This window comes from Mustela erminea, chromosome 3 (assembly GCF_009829155.1).
Source record: "Mustela erminea isolate mMusErm1 chromosome 3, mMusErm1.Pri, whole genome shotgun sequence".
Classification (NCBI taxonomy): Eukaryota; Metazoa; Chordata; class Mammalia; order Carnivora; family Mustelidae; genus Mustela; species Mustela erminea.
Window position 1 is genome coordinate 78,115,421 of NC_045616.1, and position 19,858 is coordinate 78,135,278.

General features: G+C 40.3%; 1 non-coding gene across 1 annotated transcript; it reads right to left on the reverse strand.

Annotated features, from left to right (window-relative positions):
- Positions 1-778: 778 nt before the first annotated feature.
- LOC116587353 lies at positions 779-885 on the reverse strand. Its single transcript, XR_004284377.1, has one exon. It is a non-coding gene; the product is annotated as a U6 spliceosomal RNA (small nuclear RNA).
- Positions 886-19,858: the final 18,973 nt, after the last annotated feature.

Below are 19,858 nucleotides of genomic sequence, written 5' to 3' on the forward strand. Positions count from 1 at the left end.
TGATAATTGTCTTTCTCTGATTGACTAATTTTGCTTAGCATAATACCCTCTAATTCCATCCTGTTATTGCAAATGGCAAGATTTCGGGGGTTTTGATGGCTGCATAGTATTCCATTGTATAAATATGCCACATCTTCTTTATCCATTCATCTGTTGATGAACATCTAGGTTCTTTCCATAGTTTGGCTATTGTGGACATTGCTGCTATAAACATTCGGGAGCATGTGTCCCTTTAGATCACTACATTGGTATCTTTAGGGTAAATACCCATTAGTGTGATTGCTGGGTCATAGAGTAGCTATATTTTCAATTGTTTGAGGAACCTACATACTGTTTTTTGGAGTGTCTACACCAGCTTGCATTTCCACCAGAAGTGTTGGAGGGTTCCCCTTTCTCCTCATCCTCGCCAACATCTGTGGTTTCCTGACTCATTAATTTAAGTCATTCTGACTAGTGTGTGGTGGTATCTCATTGTGGTTGTTTTTTTGTTGTTTTTTGGGTTTTTTTTTGTGTTTTAAATTTTTTATTTTTTATAAACATATGTTTTTATCCCCAGGGGTACAGGTCTGTGAATCACCAGATTTACACACTTCACAGCACTCACCAAAGCACATACCCTCCCCAGTGTCCATAATCCCACCCCCTTCTCCCAAACCCCCTCCCCCCAGCAACCCTCAGTTTGTTTTGTGAGATTAAGAGTCACTTATGGTTTGTCTCCCTCCCAATCCCATCTTGTTTCATTTATTCTTCTCCTACCCACTTAAGCCCCCATGTTGCAAAAAATATGGAACGCTTCACGAATTTGCGTGTCATCCTTGCGCAGGGGCCATGCTAATCTTCTCTGTATCGTTCCAATTTTAGTATATGTGCTGCCGAAGCGAGCACTCTCATTGTGGTTTTGATTAGTATTTCCTTGATGCCAAGTGATGTGGAGCACTTTTTCATGTTGGCCATTTGGATGTCTTCTTTGTAGAAATATCTGTTCATGTCTTCTGCCCATTTCTTTTTTTTTTTTTTTAAAGCTTTTATTTATTTATTTGACAGACAGAAATCACAAGTAGGCGGAGAGGCAGGCACAGAGAGAGAGGAGGAAGCAGGCTCCCCACTGAGCAGAGCGCCCGATGCGGGGCTCGATCCCAGAACCCTGGGATCATGACCTGAGCCAAAGGCAGAGGCTTTAACCCACTGAGCCACCCAGGCACCCCTTCTGCCCATTTCTTGATTGGATTATTTTTTCTTTGGCTGTTGAGTTTGATAAGTTCTTTATAGATTTTTGGATACTAGCCCTTTGTCTGATATGTCATTTGTGACATTTGTCAAGTGTCTTTTGGTTTTCTTGACTATTTCCTTTGTTGTGCAAAAGCTTTTGATCTTGATGAAGTCCCAATAGTTTATTTTTGCCCTCGCTTCTCTTGCCTTTGGCACTATTTCTAGGAAGAAGTTGCTGTGGCTGAGGTCAAAGAAGTTCTGCCTGTGTTCTCCTCAAGGATTTGGATGGATTCCTCTCTCACATTGAGGTCTTTCATCCATTTTGAGTTTATTTTTGTGTGTGGTCTAAGAAAATGGTCCAGTTTCATTCTTTTGCATGTGGCTGTCCAATTTTCCCAACACCATTTGTTGAAGAGACTGTCTTTTTTCCATTGGACATTCTTTCTTGCTTTGTTGAAGACTAGTTGACCACAGAGTTGAGAATCTATTCCTGAGCTCTTTATTCTGTTCCATTGATCTATGTGTCTGTTTTTGTGCCAGTATGATACTTTCTTGATGATGACAGCTTTGTCATAGAGCTTGAAGTCTGGAATTGTGATGCCACCAACTTTGGCTTTCTTTTTCAACACTCCTCTGGCTATTCAAGGTCTTTTCTGGTTCCTTATAAATTTTAGGATTATTTGTTCCATTTTGTTGAATAAAATTGATGGTATTTTGATAGGGATTGCAATAAATGTGTAAATTGTTTTAGGTAGCATAGACATTTTCACAGTATTTGTTTTTCCAATCCATGAGCATGGAACGTTTTCCCATTTCTTTGTGTCTTCCTCAGTTTCTTTCATGAATAATGTATAGTTTTCTGAGTACAGATTCTTTGCCTCATTGGTTCCTAGGTATCTTATGGTTTGGGATACAATGGTAAATGGGATTGAGTTCTTAATTTCTCTTTCTTCTGTCTTGCTGTTGGTGTATAGAAATGCAACTGATTTCTGTGCATTGATTTTATATCCTGATACTTTACTGAATTCCTGTATGAGTTCTAGCAGTTTTGGAGTGGAGTCTTCTGGGTTTTCCACATAAAGTATCATATCATGCAAGGTGTGAGAATTTGACTTCTTCTTTGTTGATTGAGATGCCTTTTATTTCTTTTTGTTGTTTGATTGTTGAGGCTGGGACTTCTAGTACTATGTTGAATAGTAGTGGTGATAATGGACAGCCCTGCTGTGTTCCTGACCTTAGGAGAAAAGCTCTCAGTTTTTCCGCAATGAGAATGATATTTGTTGTGGCTTTTTCATAGGTGGCTTTGATGATATTGAGGTATGTGCCCTCTATACCTACACTGGGAAGAGTTTGATCAAGAAAAGATGCTGTACTTTGTCAAATGCTATTTCAGAATCTATTGAGAGTATCATATGATTCTTGTTTTCTCTATTATTATTATTATTATTATTATTATTGGCTTCCTTTTTTTTTTTTTTTAAAGATTTTATTTATTTATTTGACAGACAGAGATCACAAGTAGGCAGAGAGGCAGGCAGAGAGAGAGGAGGAAGCAGGCTCTCAGCTGAGCAGACAGCCCAATGCAGGGCTCGATCCCAGGACACCGGGATCATGACCTGAGCTGAAGGCATAGGCTTAACCCATTGAGCCACCCAGGTGCCCCTTGTTTTCTCTATTATTAATGTATTGTATCACACTAAATGATTTGTGGATGTTGAGCCAACCTTGCAGCTCAGGAATAAATCCCACTTGGTCATGGTGCATAATCCTTTTAATGTACTGTTGGATCCTATTGGCTAGAATTTTGGTGAGAATTTTTGCATCCATGTTCATCAAGAATATTGGTCTGTAATTCTTTTTGATGGGGTCTTTGTCTGGTTTTGGGATCAAGGTAATGCTGGGCTCATAAAATGAATTTGGAAGTTTTCCATCCATTTCTATTTTTTGGAACAGTTTCAGGAGAATAGATATTAATTCTTCTTTAAATGTTTGGTAGAATTTCCCTGGGAAGCCATCTGGCCCTGGGCTCTGGTTTGTTGGGGAATTTGATGACTGCTTCAATCTCCTTACTGGTTATGGGTCTGTTCAGGTTTTCTATGTCTTCTTGGTTCAGTTTTGGTAGTTTATACGTTTCTAGGAATGCATCCATTTCTTCCAGATTGTCAAATTTGCCGGTTTATAGTTGCTCATAATATGAGCAGAGGAGTTGAGAGCTTGGGGCCCCACTCTTCAGTGCACCCTCAGAGAAAAGCAGTCAATCCCTCCCATCTCCCTGGTCTCTGGCGCACTCTGTGCTCACTTGACCTGTGACCAAGCATTTCTATCTCTGGTGCATGGCCCTGTTTGGAGTCTCCAAACCCAGCAGATTCCTGTAGTTTGCTCCCACACCTCTCCTCCTGAGGAGGAAGGAGGGTGTCTCCCCAGATCTGTCACTTGTGGAGTCTCAGCTCAAAGATCAGTGGCCCGACTGTGCCTCAGATCATGGTTTAAGGTAACTCTGAGCTGAGAGCTCACTCCTCAGCTCCATCTCTGCTGCCAGCTTCCCTGCTCTGATACCTGGGAGCTTTGCCACATTCAGGCAACCCTGGTCTTCTGTGTCCCCACATGTCCTGAGACCACACTGTCCCTGTGAGGGCTCCACCCCGTGCTTAGCTCCTGGGGTAGCGTCCCTCAGTGGAGCAGACTTCTAAAAGTTCCGGTTTTATGCTCTGCTGCTCTACTGCTTGCCAGGAGCCGGCCTCTCCCACTGTGGTCTATCTTCCCGTATATCACCTCAGATTCATTTCTCCACATGTCCTACCTTCCAGCAAGCAGTCACTTTTCTGTTTGTAGAATTGCTGCTCTTCTTCTCTTTGATCTCCTAAGTTTTTCTCATCTAAGTTTTTAGATGTTCAGAATTGTTTGATAACTATCTAGTGGAACTTCTGGGACCTGCTGATATTTAGGTCTCCTACTCCTCTGCCATGTTGCTCCTCCCCTCCATTATAGACTCTTAAGAGAAAATTTGTCCTGGATAACAAGTCTACTTAAATTTTACAGATCAGCTTCACAAATAAAAGTCAAAGGAGACCTAGCATAGAAAAGAACCTTCTTAAAAAGTATGAAGGGGTTTGTTGTTTTTTTGTTGTTTTTAAGATTTTATTTTTTATTTGACAGACAAAGATCACAAGTAGGCAGAGAGGCAGGCAGAGAGAGTGAGAGGGAAGCAGGCTCCCTGCCGAGCAGAGAGCCCCATGTGGGACTCGATCCCAGGATGCTGAGATTATGACCCAAGCCAAAGGCAGCAGCTTAAACCACTGAGCCACCCAGGTGCCCCCCCCTTTTTTTTAAAGATTTTATTTTTAAGTAATCTCCACACCCATCAGGGGGCTTGAACCCACAACCCTGAAATCAAAAGTCACATGCTTCACCACATGGGCCAGCCAGGTACCCCAATACAAAAGGGTTTTGCTGATTTTAAGTATATGTTACTTAGTAGTTTACCAATAAGAAAAATCAAGTGCAAACTTAGGTTCTGTTAATAAAAGGACAGCAAAAGAAGAGCCCAGTGTTTTCTGTAATGATCAGACCACAATCATTCATGACTATTTATTACCATGGATCAGGACATCATTTTAGAATTTACTGAAATTCAAAGATGGGTCAGTCTGGGTTGCTTGAGGATGTTTAGTCATTAGATAAGTCTTTGATCACTATAGCAGAAGGTAGGAAGTGTAGGTAAAGTCATGTGTAAATTTGGAGGAGCCAGGGATTACTTCTTGGAGTAGGGATCAAGAAATGCACATCGAGCAGAAGGAATTAGAGTAGAGAACATTGTCAGATCTCTTGTTTGGAATATAAGGATCTTGGTGTCTGTGGCCAGCAGATATTTGGCTCATGACTGCAGAGGACCAACTTAAAGTGTCAGATGCAAAACATTTGTAAAATACAAAAAATTTGAAATCCCAAGTGCAGCAATGGTGCAGAAAGTTAAGTCTGATGAACTTTGTCAAGGGTAAGATGGGAAAGGTAAATTGGAGCCTGATAATTGTACTTTATTAATATCAGTGACAAAGGACTTCAGGATCTCAAAGAGGTCCTTCTCTTTGAAACAAGAGTTGCAGTTCTCAGTTTTGCCTCTGTTCTCTGACTGTCACAGTCCTAACCCTGGATCATTATTCTCCAACTCCAGCCACTGGGGATCTGATGTCTCCTGCTAGCAGATCTCTGTATGACCCTGATTTCCCTTATCTCTGCTTTTTAAAATTTTTATTTTTTAAAAGATTTTATTTATTTATTTGACAGAGATCATAGGTAGGCAGAGAGGCAGGCAGAGAGAAGGGAAGGGAAGCAGGCTCCCCACTGAGCAGAGAGCCTGATGTGGGGCTCAATCCCAGGACACTGGGATCATGACTTGAGCTGAAGGCAGAGGCTTTAACCCACTGAGCCACCCAGGCGCCCCTCTGCTTTTTTTTTTTTTTCCCCCTCTGCTTTTTTAAAAAAGTATGTATTTACTTGAGAAAGAAAGAGCACAAGTAGGAGAGAGAGAGCACAAGCAGCAGGGAGGGGCAGAGAGAGAAGGAGAGAGACAAGCAGACTCCCTGCTGAGCAGGGAGCTCAACAGGAAGCCTGATCCTAGGACCCTGGACCATAACCTGAACTGAAGGCACACACTTATCTGACCGAGCCACCCAGGCGCCCCTCTTATCTCTGCTTTTGCATCACACCTATAGTCTCTCCAAAACCCAATGCCAATCCATTTATGTCTTATTAATACTTGTAACAACTACACCTTATGCACAAGGTGTCACATGCCAAGCAAAGGTGTTTGTATTTTATAGGATATACACAGAAGTGATTCAAACAATGTTATCAGCCATGAAGGGTAGATAGAGTGGAAAGAAGATTAAGGCACAGAAAGAGGTAATGAAAGTCAGATTTAGAATTATACTTAGAGGAATATGGAGGAGAGAGAACTTGGAAAAGATATACGTAGTTCTCTCTAAAGCAGGATATCACTGGCGAAACACGGTAGACACTCTTGCTCTTCACAACAAATTAACTCTGTGAGGCTTTAGCCTACGTAAACACTTGGTGGAAAACAATTAGAAGATTAAAAATGGAAACGGAAGAGGCACAAGTGCCGTTCTTCCCAGATGTGATAGTTAACCTGAAAAAAAAAAAAAAGAAGAAAGAAAAAGCCCTCCAAAATTGAAAGTAAAGTGACACAGTTCAATCTAAGTGTGTACCAAATTGGTGATACAACCAAAAAGAAGAAAAAAATATTTCACTTGTCTTTACAAGATAGGAGTATACCTGTATAGTCTTAGGACAATAGATCATAAGAGTTGAAAAAAAAAAAAAAGGCAAATCCTGTGCTTTACTTAGTAGCAACTTTGGTATTGAGAACATAATTTTGAAAACATTGCATCTACATCACAGCATAAAACAACAACAACAAAAAATCTTCACATGATTAGGTATCAGTGTTTGTTGCACAAGAGAAGGGATACAAATACAAGAATCAAAGAAGCTGAGAGAAGCTTCTGTCATTCAGGAAAAACTAGAAAGGGATCTTCATCAGTTTGGTAAGGAGCACACCCAAAACACCAATAACAACAACAGGTAATGTCACTTCAATGGTGAACTATTTGAATGCTTCTCCACTAAGTTAGGAACAAGACAATGATATCTATTCTACGACTTCTATTCACAGTGTACTGGGGAACCTAGCCAGTGTAATAAAATGATAAAAGGAAATAAAAGGCATACAATTGGAAAAGAAGAAATAGAAAATTTATTTTATTCACTAGTGACTTGATTTTATAGTTAGAAAATCCCATTGAGTCTACAGTTAAGTTTCTAGAATAATAAGTTGAATTTAGCAATGGTATCTAGATATAAGATCAATAGGAAATATATTTTTATATATTAACAACAGTAAACTAGAAAATAAAAATGTTAAAACTGCATCAGATACCGCAGAATGAATTAAAAGTTATATAAGACTTCTATCATGAGACCTACCAAACATTGCCAAGAAAAGTTGAAGACTTAATTAAAAAGAGAGATATACATCATTTCAGGATTTGGAAGACTTGATATGGTTAAGATGTTTAGTTTCCCAGAAATGACCTATAAATTTAATTAATTCCTTAAAAATCTTAGCATATTTTTAAAAATTGAAACTAATGAGCTGATTTTAAAAGTTATGTGGAAAAAAATAAAAGGTCTGTGATAGTAAATCTTGAGAAGAATGGATTTGAAGGACTAACCTACCGATGCCAAGAATTAATTTTTAAACAGTCTAAAACAATAATTAAGGGGCACCTGGGTGGCTCAGTGGGTTAAAGCCTCTGCCTTTGGCTCAGGTCATGGACCCGGGGTCCTGGGATAGAGTCCCGTATTGGGCTCTCTGCTCAGCAGGGAGCCTGCTTCCTCCTCTCTCTCTCTGCCTGCCTCTCTGCCTACTTGTGATCTTTATCAAATAAATAAATAAAAATCTTTTTAAAAAAAAGAGTAATTAAGACACTTTTCTGTTAGCATAAGCACAGACAAACAGATCACTGAGTCCAGAAATAGACCCATACTTATATGGTTCCTTGATGTACAACCAAGTCATCAATGCAATTCATTGGGAAAATAATGACATTTTTCAATGAATGGTATTGGAAAAATTTAATATTGATATGGAATAAAAAGACCATAGTAATATGCTTCACCTTATAACATGTACAAATATTAATTTGAGATTAAATCATAGATTTAAATGTGAAAGACAAAACTATTATACTTACAGAAAATTATATAACATAATATATTCATGGAATTAGGGTAGGTAAAAAATTCATAACTAGGAAACAAATGAATTAACCATTTAAAAAGTCCACAAATAATACTTCATCAAAATCAAAAACTTCAAAGAGAATTGTACTACAATATTTATAGCAATTTTACTCCTGGTAGCCAAAATGGAAAGGTCCCAAGTGTCCATCAACAGAAGAATGGATAAACTGTGTGTGTTTGGATTATCCCTGGACAATCCTTTAAACTTTTCTACATTTTGAAATTTTTTATAATAAGATTTTTGGTCAGGAAGGTACAACAGAGAAACACAGTGAAGTACCAAATATGCTGTTTAATTATCCCTGGGTGTTTAGATTTGGAATGAATTTATAAACTTTCATTTCTATTTTATGTTTTATATAGCATATCTGGGTATTTTTACACTTAGTGTATGTATTCTAATAAATCATGAATCTTATTTTGTCAATATGGTGTAAAAGAAAAAAGAAACATATGTACATCCTGTTATTACAGCTGCACCTATAATGATCCTATGCCAACACGATGTCTGCAATGAGATTTTTAGAGGTATACAGAATTGCCTGACTTTCTCATAATTCCTCTTTGAGTGCCTGTCACCAAATAAGATAGCTGTTTTAAAAACATGGACAATATAGAAATAACTACAGTCAGCAGTAATTGGGATATACTTCTTTGCTATTTAAGTTGGAAAAATTTTTTAAAGATTTTATTTATTTTAGAGAGAGAGAGATGGCAAGAGAGAGCATGAGCAAGGGGTGTGGAGAGAGGGAGAAGTAGACTCCCCACTGAGCAAGAAGCCCAACACGGGGCTCGATCCCAAGACCCTGGAATCATGACCCAAGCTGAAGGCAGGGGCTTAACTGACTGAGGCATCCAGGCATCCCACCCCCAATTTTTTTAAAAAGATAATAATATGAATTGGTGGGTGCCTGGGTGGTTCAGTCAGTTGAATGTCCAATTCTTGATTTCAGCTCAGGTCATGATCTCAGGAATCTGAGATCAAGCCTGGAATAAGGCTTGGGACTAGTCATGGAACCTGTTTAAGATTCTCTCTTCTTCTCCCTCCCTTGCCCTATCCCCAACCTAAAAAAAAAAAAAAACAAAGATTACGAATCATCCTTAGGGGATAAGACACCAATACAGTCAAACATAGTACCGAGCTTTTAATTTCTTTTTATTTATTTGTTTATTTGTCCAAGGGAGAGAGAGAGAAAGAGCACAAGCAGAGGGAGCAGCAGGCAGAGGGAGAAACAGGCTCCACAGTGAACAAGGAGCCCAATGCAGGACTCGATCCCAGGACCCTGGGATCATGGCGTGAGCCAAAGACAGACACTTAACAGACTGAGCCACCCAAGCATCCTGAGATAGTGCCATGCTTTAAGCCTGAGTGAACAAATGTACACGTCATGGACCATTGCTCACAGTGCTAGCTTTATCCCCATGTCCCTCTGATGAGTTCCTTCCCTGAACCCCCACAGAGGGGAGCAGCCCCCAAAGGGGTGCTCTTGACTCAAGGGACTACAATAAGTTGTCTCAGAGGGATTGCGCTGTTTTTCCTGGACCAATCAGAATCTCTATCGTGGGGATTTTGGCACGTTTCAAGAGGTAGCTGAGCAGCTGGAAGATCGTAGTAGAAGCCAAACTCACACAGGATGAAACAACATGCAGATGCCCTTAAGGGAGTGGAAGCCATGAGTAGGCCAAAGCCATCAGTGAGCAGAAAGGACGAGCATGAGAAACGAGCGCACGTAGTTGGTTGACAGGAGAGGGAAGAAGCAGAAATGAATTTGAGCTCTGTTGATAATGCTTATGTAATGCTTCCTGCTTGCCTGGCAATGTCCTAAGTGTTTCACAAGCACTAACTCTTCTAATCATCCTTTTAAGGTAGATAGTTTTATTATTCTCAGTTTTTTTAAAATATTTTATTTATTTATTTGACAGAGAGAGATCACAAGTAGGCAGAGAGGCAGGCAGAGAGAGAGAGGAGGAAGCAGGCTCCCTGCTGAGCAGAGAGCCCGATGCAGGACTCGATCCCAGGACCCTGAGATCATGACCTGAATCAAAGGCAGCGGCTTAACCCACTGAGCCACCCAGGCGCCCTATTATTCTCAGTTTTACAGACAAGGAAACTAAGGCAGAAAAGCAGTAAGTGTCTTGGCAGTTCCAGGGCTCTGCTTTCTGCCACCATGCTGTGTTGCCCTAGTAGATGGCCCTGCAGGAGAGGGCGGCCGGGCTGCTCAGGCAATTCCTGTGCTGGGTGGCAGAGGGGTCAGGCCCAGCTCCAAGGTTGGTCCTATTTTTCCCCTTAATGTCTGCTTGTGCAACTTGTCCTGGTTTCTGTTTTGTTTTGTTTTTGTTTTTTAAAGATTTTATTTATTTATTTGACAGAGAGAGATCACAAGTAGGCAGAGAGGCAGGCAGAGAGAGAGGGAGAAGCAGGCTCAATCCCAGGACCCTGAGATGATGACCTGAGCCGAAGGCAGAGGCTTAACCCACTGAGCCACCCAGGCGTCCCTTGTTTCTTCCTTTTTTTTTTTTTTTTTGCTTTGTTTTTTCGTTTTTTGTTCTTTGTTCTTTGTTTTTATTTTATTTTATTTTATTTTATTTTTTAAAGATTTTATTTACTTATTTGTCAGAGAGAGCGAGAGCGAGCACAGGCAGACAGAGAGGCAGGCAGAGTCAGAGGGAGAAGCAGGCTCCCTGCAGAGCAAGGAGCCCAATGTGGGACTCGATCCTAGGACACCCGGATCATGACCTGAGCCGAAGGCAGCCGCTTAACCAACTGAGCCACCCAGGCGTTTTTTTTTTTTTATTTTTAAAATTTTTTTAAAAGGTTTATTTATTTATTTATTTGACAGAGAGAGAAAGAGAGAGAGAGAGAGAGAGATCACAAGTAGGCAGAGAGGCAGGCAGAGAGAGAGGAGGAAGTAGGCTCCCCGCCGAGCAGAGAGCCCGATGCGGTACTTGATCCCAGGACCCTGAGATCAGGACCTGAGCTGAAGGCAGAGGCTTCAACCCACTGAGCCACCCAGGCGCCCCTGTTCTTTGTTTTTAAAGGTTTTATTTATTTACTTGAGAGAGAGAGAGAGCATGAATGGGGAGGAAAAGGAGAAGCAAACTCCCTGCTGAGCAGGGAGCCGGATGTGGGACTGGATCCCACTACCCTGGATTTCTGACCTGAGCCTAAGGCAGACATTTAACTGACTGAGCCATCCAGGTGCCCCTGTTGGGCTGTTGTTTGTTTGTTTGTTTTGTTTTTAAATGAAGTCTGGCTCTAGGCTTGAAGATCCTATCTGCTATCAAACACAGACAGTGGATAAAGAATTTCCACCAGGAAACCAAGGGGAGGAGTAGTGAGTTGAAACTTGACAAGCAAGCAGGGACCTCATCAGAAAGGGCCTTTAAGCCATGTTAAGGTGTAAGATCTTTTCCTAAAAGCAGGGGGTATCATTGAGGTGTCATAAGCAGGGAGAGCAGGGGGAGGATCAAGATGAGAACCACATGTTTATTTTTAAGTAATCACTCTGCCCAACTTGGGGCTCAAACTAACAACCCCAAGATCACGTATCCCATATCCTACCTACTGAGCCAGCCAGACGCCCTGATATCCACGTTTTTAGGATAATTATCCTGGCTGCCTTTGTGGGGGAGTGAGATAAGACCCAGTGTGAGTGGTGGGAGGCCAAAGCAGACTTGAGTGAGCAGTGATGATAGCCTGAGACAGGGAGGTGGGCAGCGGGGATAAAGGGGTGTGGACAAGTCTGAGAGATATTTAAGTAGGAGAATTCAAGATGAGGGAAGGCAAAGTCAACAGTGATAATCCGTGAAACTGGGTCAGTGTGACCAGTTATTGAAACATAGGACAGTAGGAAAGAGTCCATCAGGTAGGTAGGATCAGCTTCAGAGCTGTGTGACACTTGGGCCCTGTGATCAGAAGGGCCCCATGATTGGCCTAATGCTCTGCTAATGTTGCTCCCAATAATTTTTTTTTTTAAGATTTTTTGTTTATTTATTTTTGGAGGGCAGAGGGAAAGCACAAGTGGGAGGGTGGGGGTGGGGGGAGGAACAGAGGGAGAAGCAGATGCCCCATTGAGCAGGGGAGTCTGATACCAGGCTCGATCCAGGACCTTGAGATCATGACCTGAGCTGGAAGACAGACACTTAACCGACTCAGTCACCCAGGTGTCCCTGCTCCTAATAATTTTTGAACAAGGAACTCCACACTTTAGTTTTATACTAGGCCCCACAAAATATGTAGTTGGTTCAGCCATCAAGCATTTGGAAATGCAGCAACAGGGCTCAGAGAAATAAACATTTGAGTAGTGTTCTCAAAGTGTGTTTCCCAAGTGTGCTAAAAGGTATGTGTGGGGAAAATGTAGGGTCCATGAAACGGGGCTTCATGGTCAAGTAAATTGAGGAAATACCAGGTGAAGCAAGTTAAATCTCTTTTTAAAGTACAGAATATCCCAGAATTATTAATATGTTAACTATGGTGTAATACAGAATATCTGGTCTTTGTCCCCAGTTCTGGTGCAGAGCTTCATCAACCTTTGGAAATTCCTGAGTTGTAGGAGTATCCTGGTTATGCTAATGACATAATCTGGAGGTGGAGATACCCAGCTGGCCTCAGGACGGGGGCTGAATGATCACCAGAAAGACCAAACATGTTATTAGAGAGCTGGAAATTTCAGGCCCCTGACCTCTGAAGAGGAGAGAGGGGCCTAGAGATGAGGTTCGATCACGTGGCTAGTGATTGAATCCATCACATAATGAAACCCCAGTGACAACCGAGAGGGTCTATAGAGCTTCCTGGTCAGTGAACACACTAATGTACTGGAAGGATATCATGATCAGATTCCACAAGGAGAGGGCATGGGAGTTCTGTTCGCCACCTCCCTCCCCCAACACCCTCTACCTTACTTTGTGTGTTTCTTCCTTTGGCTCTTCCTGAGTTCTGTCTTTGAGAATAAAACTATAATCATAAGCATAGCATGCTTAGTGAGTTCTGTGAGTTGTTCAAGTGAATTATTGAAACTGAAGGGATCATGGGAACTCCTAAATTTATAGTCAGTCAGAAGTACAGATAGTCCCTGAGATTTGGAACTGGTGTCTAAAGGGGAGACAGTCTTTTTTTTTTTTTTTTAAATTAACATATAATGTATTATTTGCTTCAGGGGTACAGGTTGTGAATCATCAGTGTTAACAGCATTTGGTGAAGCTTTCGGTGTTACAGAAATTACTCGTGTAATTTCCTGGCACTTATCATAGCACATACCCTCCTCAATGTCCATAACCCAACCTAACCCAACCCAACCACCCACCCCTACCTACCCCCCCACACTTTGGGAGCACTACTCAAATGTTTATTTCTCTGAGCCCCATTGCTGCATTTCCAAATGCTTGATGGCTGAACCAACTACATATTTTGTGGGGCCTAGTATAAAACTGAAGTGTAGAGTTCCTTGTTCAAAAATTATTAGGAACAGGGACACCTGGGTTTCCTGAGATGAAGAGTCTCTTATAGTTTGTCTCCCTCCCTGGTCCCATCTTGTTTCATTTTTTCCTTCCCTACCCCCCACTACCCTCTACACTGCCTCTCAAATTCCTCATATCAGAGAGATCATATGATAATTGTTTTTCTCTGATTGACTTATTTCACTCCGCATAATACCCTCTAGTTCCATCCACATCGTTGCAAATGGCAAGATTTAATTTCTTTTGATGGCTGCATAGTATTCCATTGTATATATATATACCACATCTTCTTTATCCATTCATCTGTTGATGGACATCTGGGCTCTTTCCATAGCTTGGCTGTTGTGGACATTGCTGCTATAAACATTTGGGTGCATGTGTCCCTTAGGATCACTACATTGGTATCTTTAGGGTAAATACTCAGTAGTGTGATTGCTGGGTTGTTGAGTAGCTCTATTTTAAACTTTTTGAGGAACCTCCATACTGTTTTCCGGAGTGGTTGCACCAGCTTGCATTCCCACCAACAGTGTAGGAGGGTTCCCCTTTCTCCGCATCCTTGCCAACATTTGTCGTTTCCTGACTCGTTGATTTTAGTCATTCTGACTGGTGTGAGGTGGTATACCACTGTGGTTTTAATATGTATTTGAAGGGGAGACAGTCTTGAGGAGGACTGTAAATTGTGGGGTCTTCACTAACTTCAGCTTGTTAGTGCTGGATTCAAATCTAACTGTAGGACACTCAAGCAGTGTCAGAGAATTTGTGTCAAATAGTTGAACTGTAGTAGATACTTGGTTGTACCATCCAGCCCAGGGTCCCCCTTCAGCACTGAAGTGCTCATTCTTGCAGCTGAAGGATCAAAACAGCCAATTGCTGATGGCTTACGCCTCTCTCCCTCCCTGAGAGATGTCCTCTGGCAGAAGAGAGATGACTTGCCCATGGTTATTCTTCTTCATTCTTGACACACCCTGCATCCAATGACTAGAGAAGCCTGACCTCTCTTGCCCCAATGCATGACAACTCTGACCGGGTATCCCAGCTCCAAAGCTCCCTGTGGCATCAGCCATGGGCTCTATGGCCCATGTACTGCAGTGAAACTTCTCCTTCCACCCAGTCTTACTTCCCTCACTCCCTCACAGGTGATATTTCAAAAGGCACCCCAACTACAATACCTGTACACAAATTTCCATTTCAGTCTGTTTCCTAGGGAACTGGATTGAGGATAGAGCCACTGTGAACCTCTAAAAAGGAGATTAAATATGCAGCCTTTTACCAAATTTATTTGACCATGGAATACTTTTCCTAGAGAATCATGTGGAGTGGGAATGTTCCTGATTGGCTGGCTTTCAGAAGTGTGGGGCTGGCACTGATTGATTGGCTTGCAGAAGTGCATTTGCTGAGGCAAGTTGTCTTTGATTGATTAAACTTGTAGAAATATGTTAATCATGGCAACACAATTCTATGGCTACAGAAAAATCAGGGTTTTCCCCCTGCTGGGACTGTAGAAAGTTATTTTTATAATCTCAAGGAGATACTCTTTTTACCATCATTGAACAGAATAAGAAAACTAAAAATAGAAGTTTAGTAACTTGTCCAAGGTCAAAGTAGCAGGGACAAGATTCACATTTCCAGATTTTAAAACTTGTTACAAAGCTACAGGTAATCAAGGCAGTATGGTACTGGCCAAGGGAAAACATATAGATCAATGTAACAGAATGGACAGTCCAAAAATATACCCTTTACGTCTATGATTTTTGACAGGATGTTGAGACAATTCATTGGGGGAAAGAATAGTCTTTTCAGTGAATGGTGAAATAGCTGGATAGCCAAGTGCAAAAGAATGAACTTGCTGAGATACCATACAAAAAATTAATTCAAAAATGGAATATAGACCCAAATGTAAAAACAAACACTATACAATTTTTTTAGAAGAAAACTAAGCAGGGCACCTGAGTAGTACAGTCAGTTAAGTGTCCAACTCTTAGTTTTGGCTCAGGTCATGATCTCAGGGTCCTGGAATGGAGTCCTATGTCAGGCTCCATGCTCAGCATGGAGTCTGCTTGAGATTCTCTCTCCCTCTGCCCTTCTCACTCATACTCTCTCTCTCAAATAATAAATAAACCTTTTTTTTTTTTTAAAAAGAAGAAAACTTAAGGATAAATCTTTATGGATTCAGATTAGGCAAAGCCCTCTGAGCTGTAACACCAACCACCTGCAACAAAAGAAAAAAAAAACAACAGCTTTAATTGGGCTAAATTGGATTTCATCCAGATTAATAGATTTTGTGCTGAAAATTATATAATCAAGAAAGTGAAAAGACAACCCAAAGAATGATGGAAAAATACTTGCAAATCATATATTTGATAAGGAACTTGTATCAAGAATGGATAAAGAACTCTTATAATTCAAGTATTAGAAGGCAAATGACCCTATTGAAAACAGGGATGAAGGACTCAAAGAGGCATGTCTCTAAAGAAGATGTACAAATGGTGAGCACATGAAAAGATGCTAAGCATCGTTAGCCTTCGGGGGAAGATCCTATGAAAGTGGAGGCAAATCCACATAGGAGAGTTTATAATTCATGAGGCAAAGTTTTGAGAGAAAGAAGGATTTTGAAACAATGACATGAATGGAGGATTTGCTTTGGGGAAGCAGGCAGGATATTTCTTTAAGACAATAGGAAAAGCCAATCCATTATGCAAACATGTTTGCAGGTGATATAAGAAAATCTGATGGATTCCTCTTCCCATGGTTCCTACCTTCACAATAAGTCATAAAGCAAGGTGACCCAAAAGAAGTGAAAAATTGAATATTTCATTTACCTCTGAATAATGAAGATTTTTAAATGAGATCAAAGTTTTAGTGGAGTATATAGAATTCTTTTTTTTAACCTTCTAATTAAAAAGTTATATAGCCCCTTTATAGAAAATTTTAAGGCAATTAAAGAAGAAAAAAGTACTTGTGGTCTTATGACCTTAATGTAACCACCATTAGCATTTTGATGAATTTTCTTCTGGTCATTGTAATGCATTAAAAAGAAATCTCAAGTGCTTGAAGTATACAAGTAATTAGTATCTTAAAGTTTTGGTTTTAGGTTTTTCTTTTCTCATGAGTTCCCCACCCCTTCCTTCTGCCCTGCCACCCCATATGGCATCTAACCTTAATATAGCAGCCATTGGGGGGGCTGCATAAACTTGATAAATAAACTTATTATAATTAAACAGTAGGTTCCCACCAACTGAACTTCATTACAATTTTCCAGCATTATAATAACTCCAGAAAAAATATTTTTATACCTAGAATGGATTATTTCTTGAGAATAAGTTAACAAATAGAATTGTTTGGTCAGTAACTATAAATAATTTTATACCTATGATAAATAGTGTTGATTCAAATACATACGTGAGAAACCATTTCAGCTCAGCAATAATTAAAATGAAAACAAGGTATCATTTTTGGCCTACCATCAGTTTGGCCTACCACATTAGCCCCCAAAAATTAATAAATGAAAACATTTACATTATTAAGTTGTTATAAAGTTTTTCATTAAGTAATTTGACAGAGAGTATCAATGATAATAAATATTTTTACACCCTGATTTTAACATGTTTTAAGGACATTGCCAAATTAGAGCATCTTCTGCAGAGGTATTCAAGATTTCTAAGTTTGGAAAGAGGTGGTCTGCTCAAAATTTTGAAAGTCAAAAATAAAAAAAAAATAAGTAGTCTTCAGTTGGGTATGACCACATGAATTTAGCAAACAGGATATTACAATATAATTCTATTTTAATTACATATCAGAAACAATTAAAATGAGCAAGAAACTTATTCTCATCAAAAATGCAACTTGAACAAATAGATGAAATTTCTGCAACTTCAACTTTTGTAACAAATGGAGATTTTAACTATTGATTTAAAAAATGAAAATAAAGGTAGACTCCATTTGTACTCTTGCCCTAGTCTCTGCAGATGTCAGGGATGGGCCTGTGAGGGCAGAGAAGGTGTGTTGAAAGGAACACATTAACCAGCGGGTCAGCATTTCAGTGGTGGAGGATCTGTTTTTTTAATTTGCTAAGCTCTACTTTTGCATTTTTCATTTCTAAATCAAATATAACAATATTCAAGGAGCACAAACCTTAAATATATTTATAAAAATATAAATTAATAGAAATTTTAAAACATTTTTTTTTGTATTTTATACAAATTTATGTATTTTATGTATAAAAATAACGGTTTGTCTTAATGTGTCAGCTTAGCTAGGTTATACTACTCAGTTATTCAATCACACTAATCTAGGTGGGGCTCTGGATGTATTTTGTGAATCTAATTAACCCTTATCATCAGTTGACTTTAGATAGAGATTACCATTGAAAGGCTTTCAGGGCAAAAACTAGGGTTTCCCCAACAAGAAAAATTTCGGCCTCAAGAACACATCAATTCCTGCCCATGAACTTCTAGCCTTGCTGGTCTGTCCAGCAGATTTCACTTACCAGCCTCAACAATCACCTAATCCATTTCATTAAAGTTAAGTCTCTCTTTCTCTCTTTCTCTCTAATCCTAACTAATACATTGTGTTTGAAAAGTAAGATATTTTTCCTTCTAAAATATTCAAGATTGTTTATTAAAATTAAAATGTCCAATATACATCATAATTCATTAACATAAAAATTAAAACTCAAAGTGTTTAAATAAATTGTACTTCAGTTTTTGAAAGTTTATTTAAATTCCAGCACTCGATGTCCATCCAATTGCCTTGTAAAGAATTGTTATGCTTCATTCCAATCTATTGTGTTGGTTAGGGTCAGTTAGGAAAAGAGAAACCACACCAATTGAATTTAACAGCAAATATTTAAGGAGTTGGTCAAACCGGTATCAGAGAACTAAAACACTGAAAGAGGTCAGAGAGGTAGCATTGAAGATAGTATTGGTAGAAGATACCATGCCTAGGGCAGGGAGAAAGAAGAAGAATCTAGAAGTTTGGAGGAGGGCAGTACAGAACTGGGGTGGAAACTTCTGGACAGGGAGAGCTTCCTGGCTAGTGGATGCTGTGATTCTGGTTCTGGGGCCACCACAAAAAGCTGGACACAAACCAGGTATCACTGCCAAGCTGACAGGGACACCCAGCAAACAGGAAGGAAGAGCAAGCCCCCCATCTCCAGGCTTGCAGCTGCACCCCTCTCCCCATAGTGTTCCCTATTGGCAGAAAATAGAAATGTAGTTTGCAGGAATTTAGTAACTGCCTCAGAGCAAAATACAGAAGGTGATTTAGTATCTGAGAGTCAATACAAATTTAAGAGTACAACAATTTGTGTGATGTTATAAATGTTCCTTTGCTACCATATGCAACTGTTGTGAATACAACCTCAATTTGTCGCTTCCTCTGGAGCCACGAACTGGAACACAAAAACAAGCAAGAATGCTTGGCACTACTGGGAAATACTTCACTGTGAAAGAATCTGTTGCCTTCCTGCTTTCTGAGAAGAATTTGACAAGTTAACAAATTTGTCTTTTTCTAACCTAAGCACTTCTGCTTTTCAAATCTGCCCTCAACTCCAAAAGGGTGTTGGCCTCCAGTATTGGCGGCGGAACAACCCACAAATTTTCATGGCGTTTTGACACAGTTGCCTTTTGTTTTGAGGATATAGGGTAAGCCATGTGAAGAAGGATTCCCCTGGGGTCCGAACAGGAGCACATGTTTAGGGTTACAGGTTGTGCTGTGCTGGGGCTGATGGTAGGATCCCAAGTGGCAGACACGCTCTCTAATATTTGGGTGTGTGTGTGTGCATGTGTGCGTGTGTGCGTGTGTGCGTGTGTGTGTGTGTGTGTGTGTGTGTGTGTTATGCAGGGTTTGTGTTATGCAGGGCAAGTCAAGAGCCTCAAGTCCAAGGCAGAAGTTCTTCTTTTCTGGATTTAAGAATAGTACTCCTCAAGGGTACGCTGGCAATGTGGGGGAACTAATGCCTCACAGGGAGAAATTTTGACCAATGAAAGATGGGAACCTATGGATAAATCCTTCCCTTTCCCCCCCTGCCTTTCCCAAGATGATGCTGAAATGACATTGATGTGGTTTCTCAGGGGCACAATCTCATGGTTTTGAGTGATCAGTTATTGGTGGCCAGCTTGCTAGATCTTCTTCATGTTGGTTCTTTCTCTTTCTCTGCCTCGCTGTCTTTGAGGCTCACTCCTGCTCCCTGGGACTGAATTCCCTGGTAAAATGCCCACAAATAAATCTGTGGCCTCAGGCTCTTTTTTCTGGGAACCTTGACTAGGACACTGTTAGCCCTCCGTGCATGCAAGCCATAATTGGAGAGTATTTGGGTTCTTGTAAAGAAGAGTGAGATGAGTTCTGTCAACGAGAGCTGGGTCTAGGG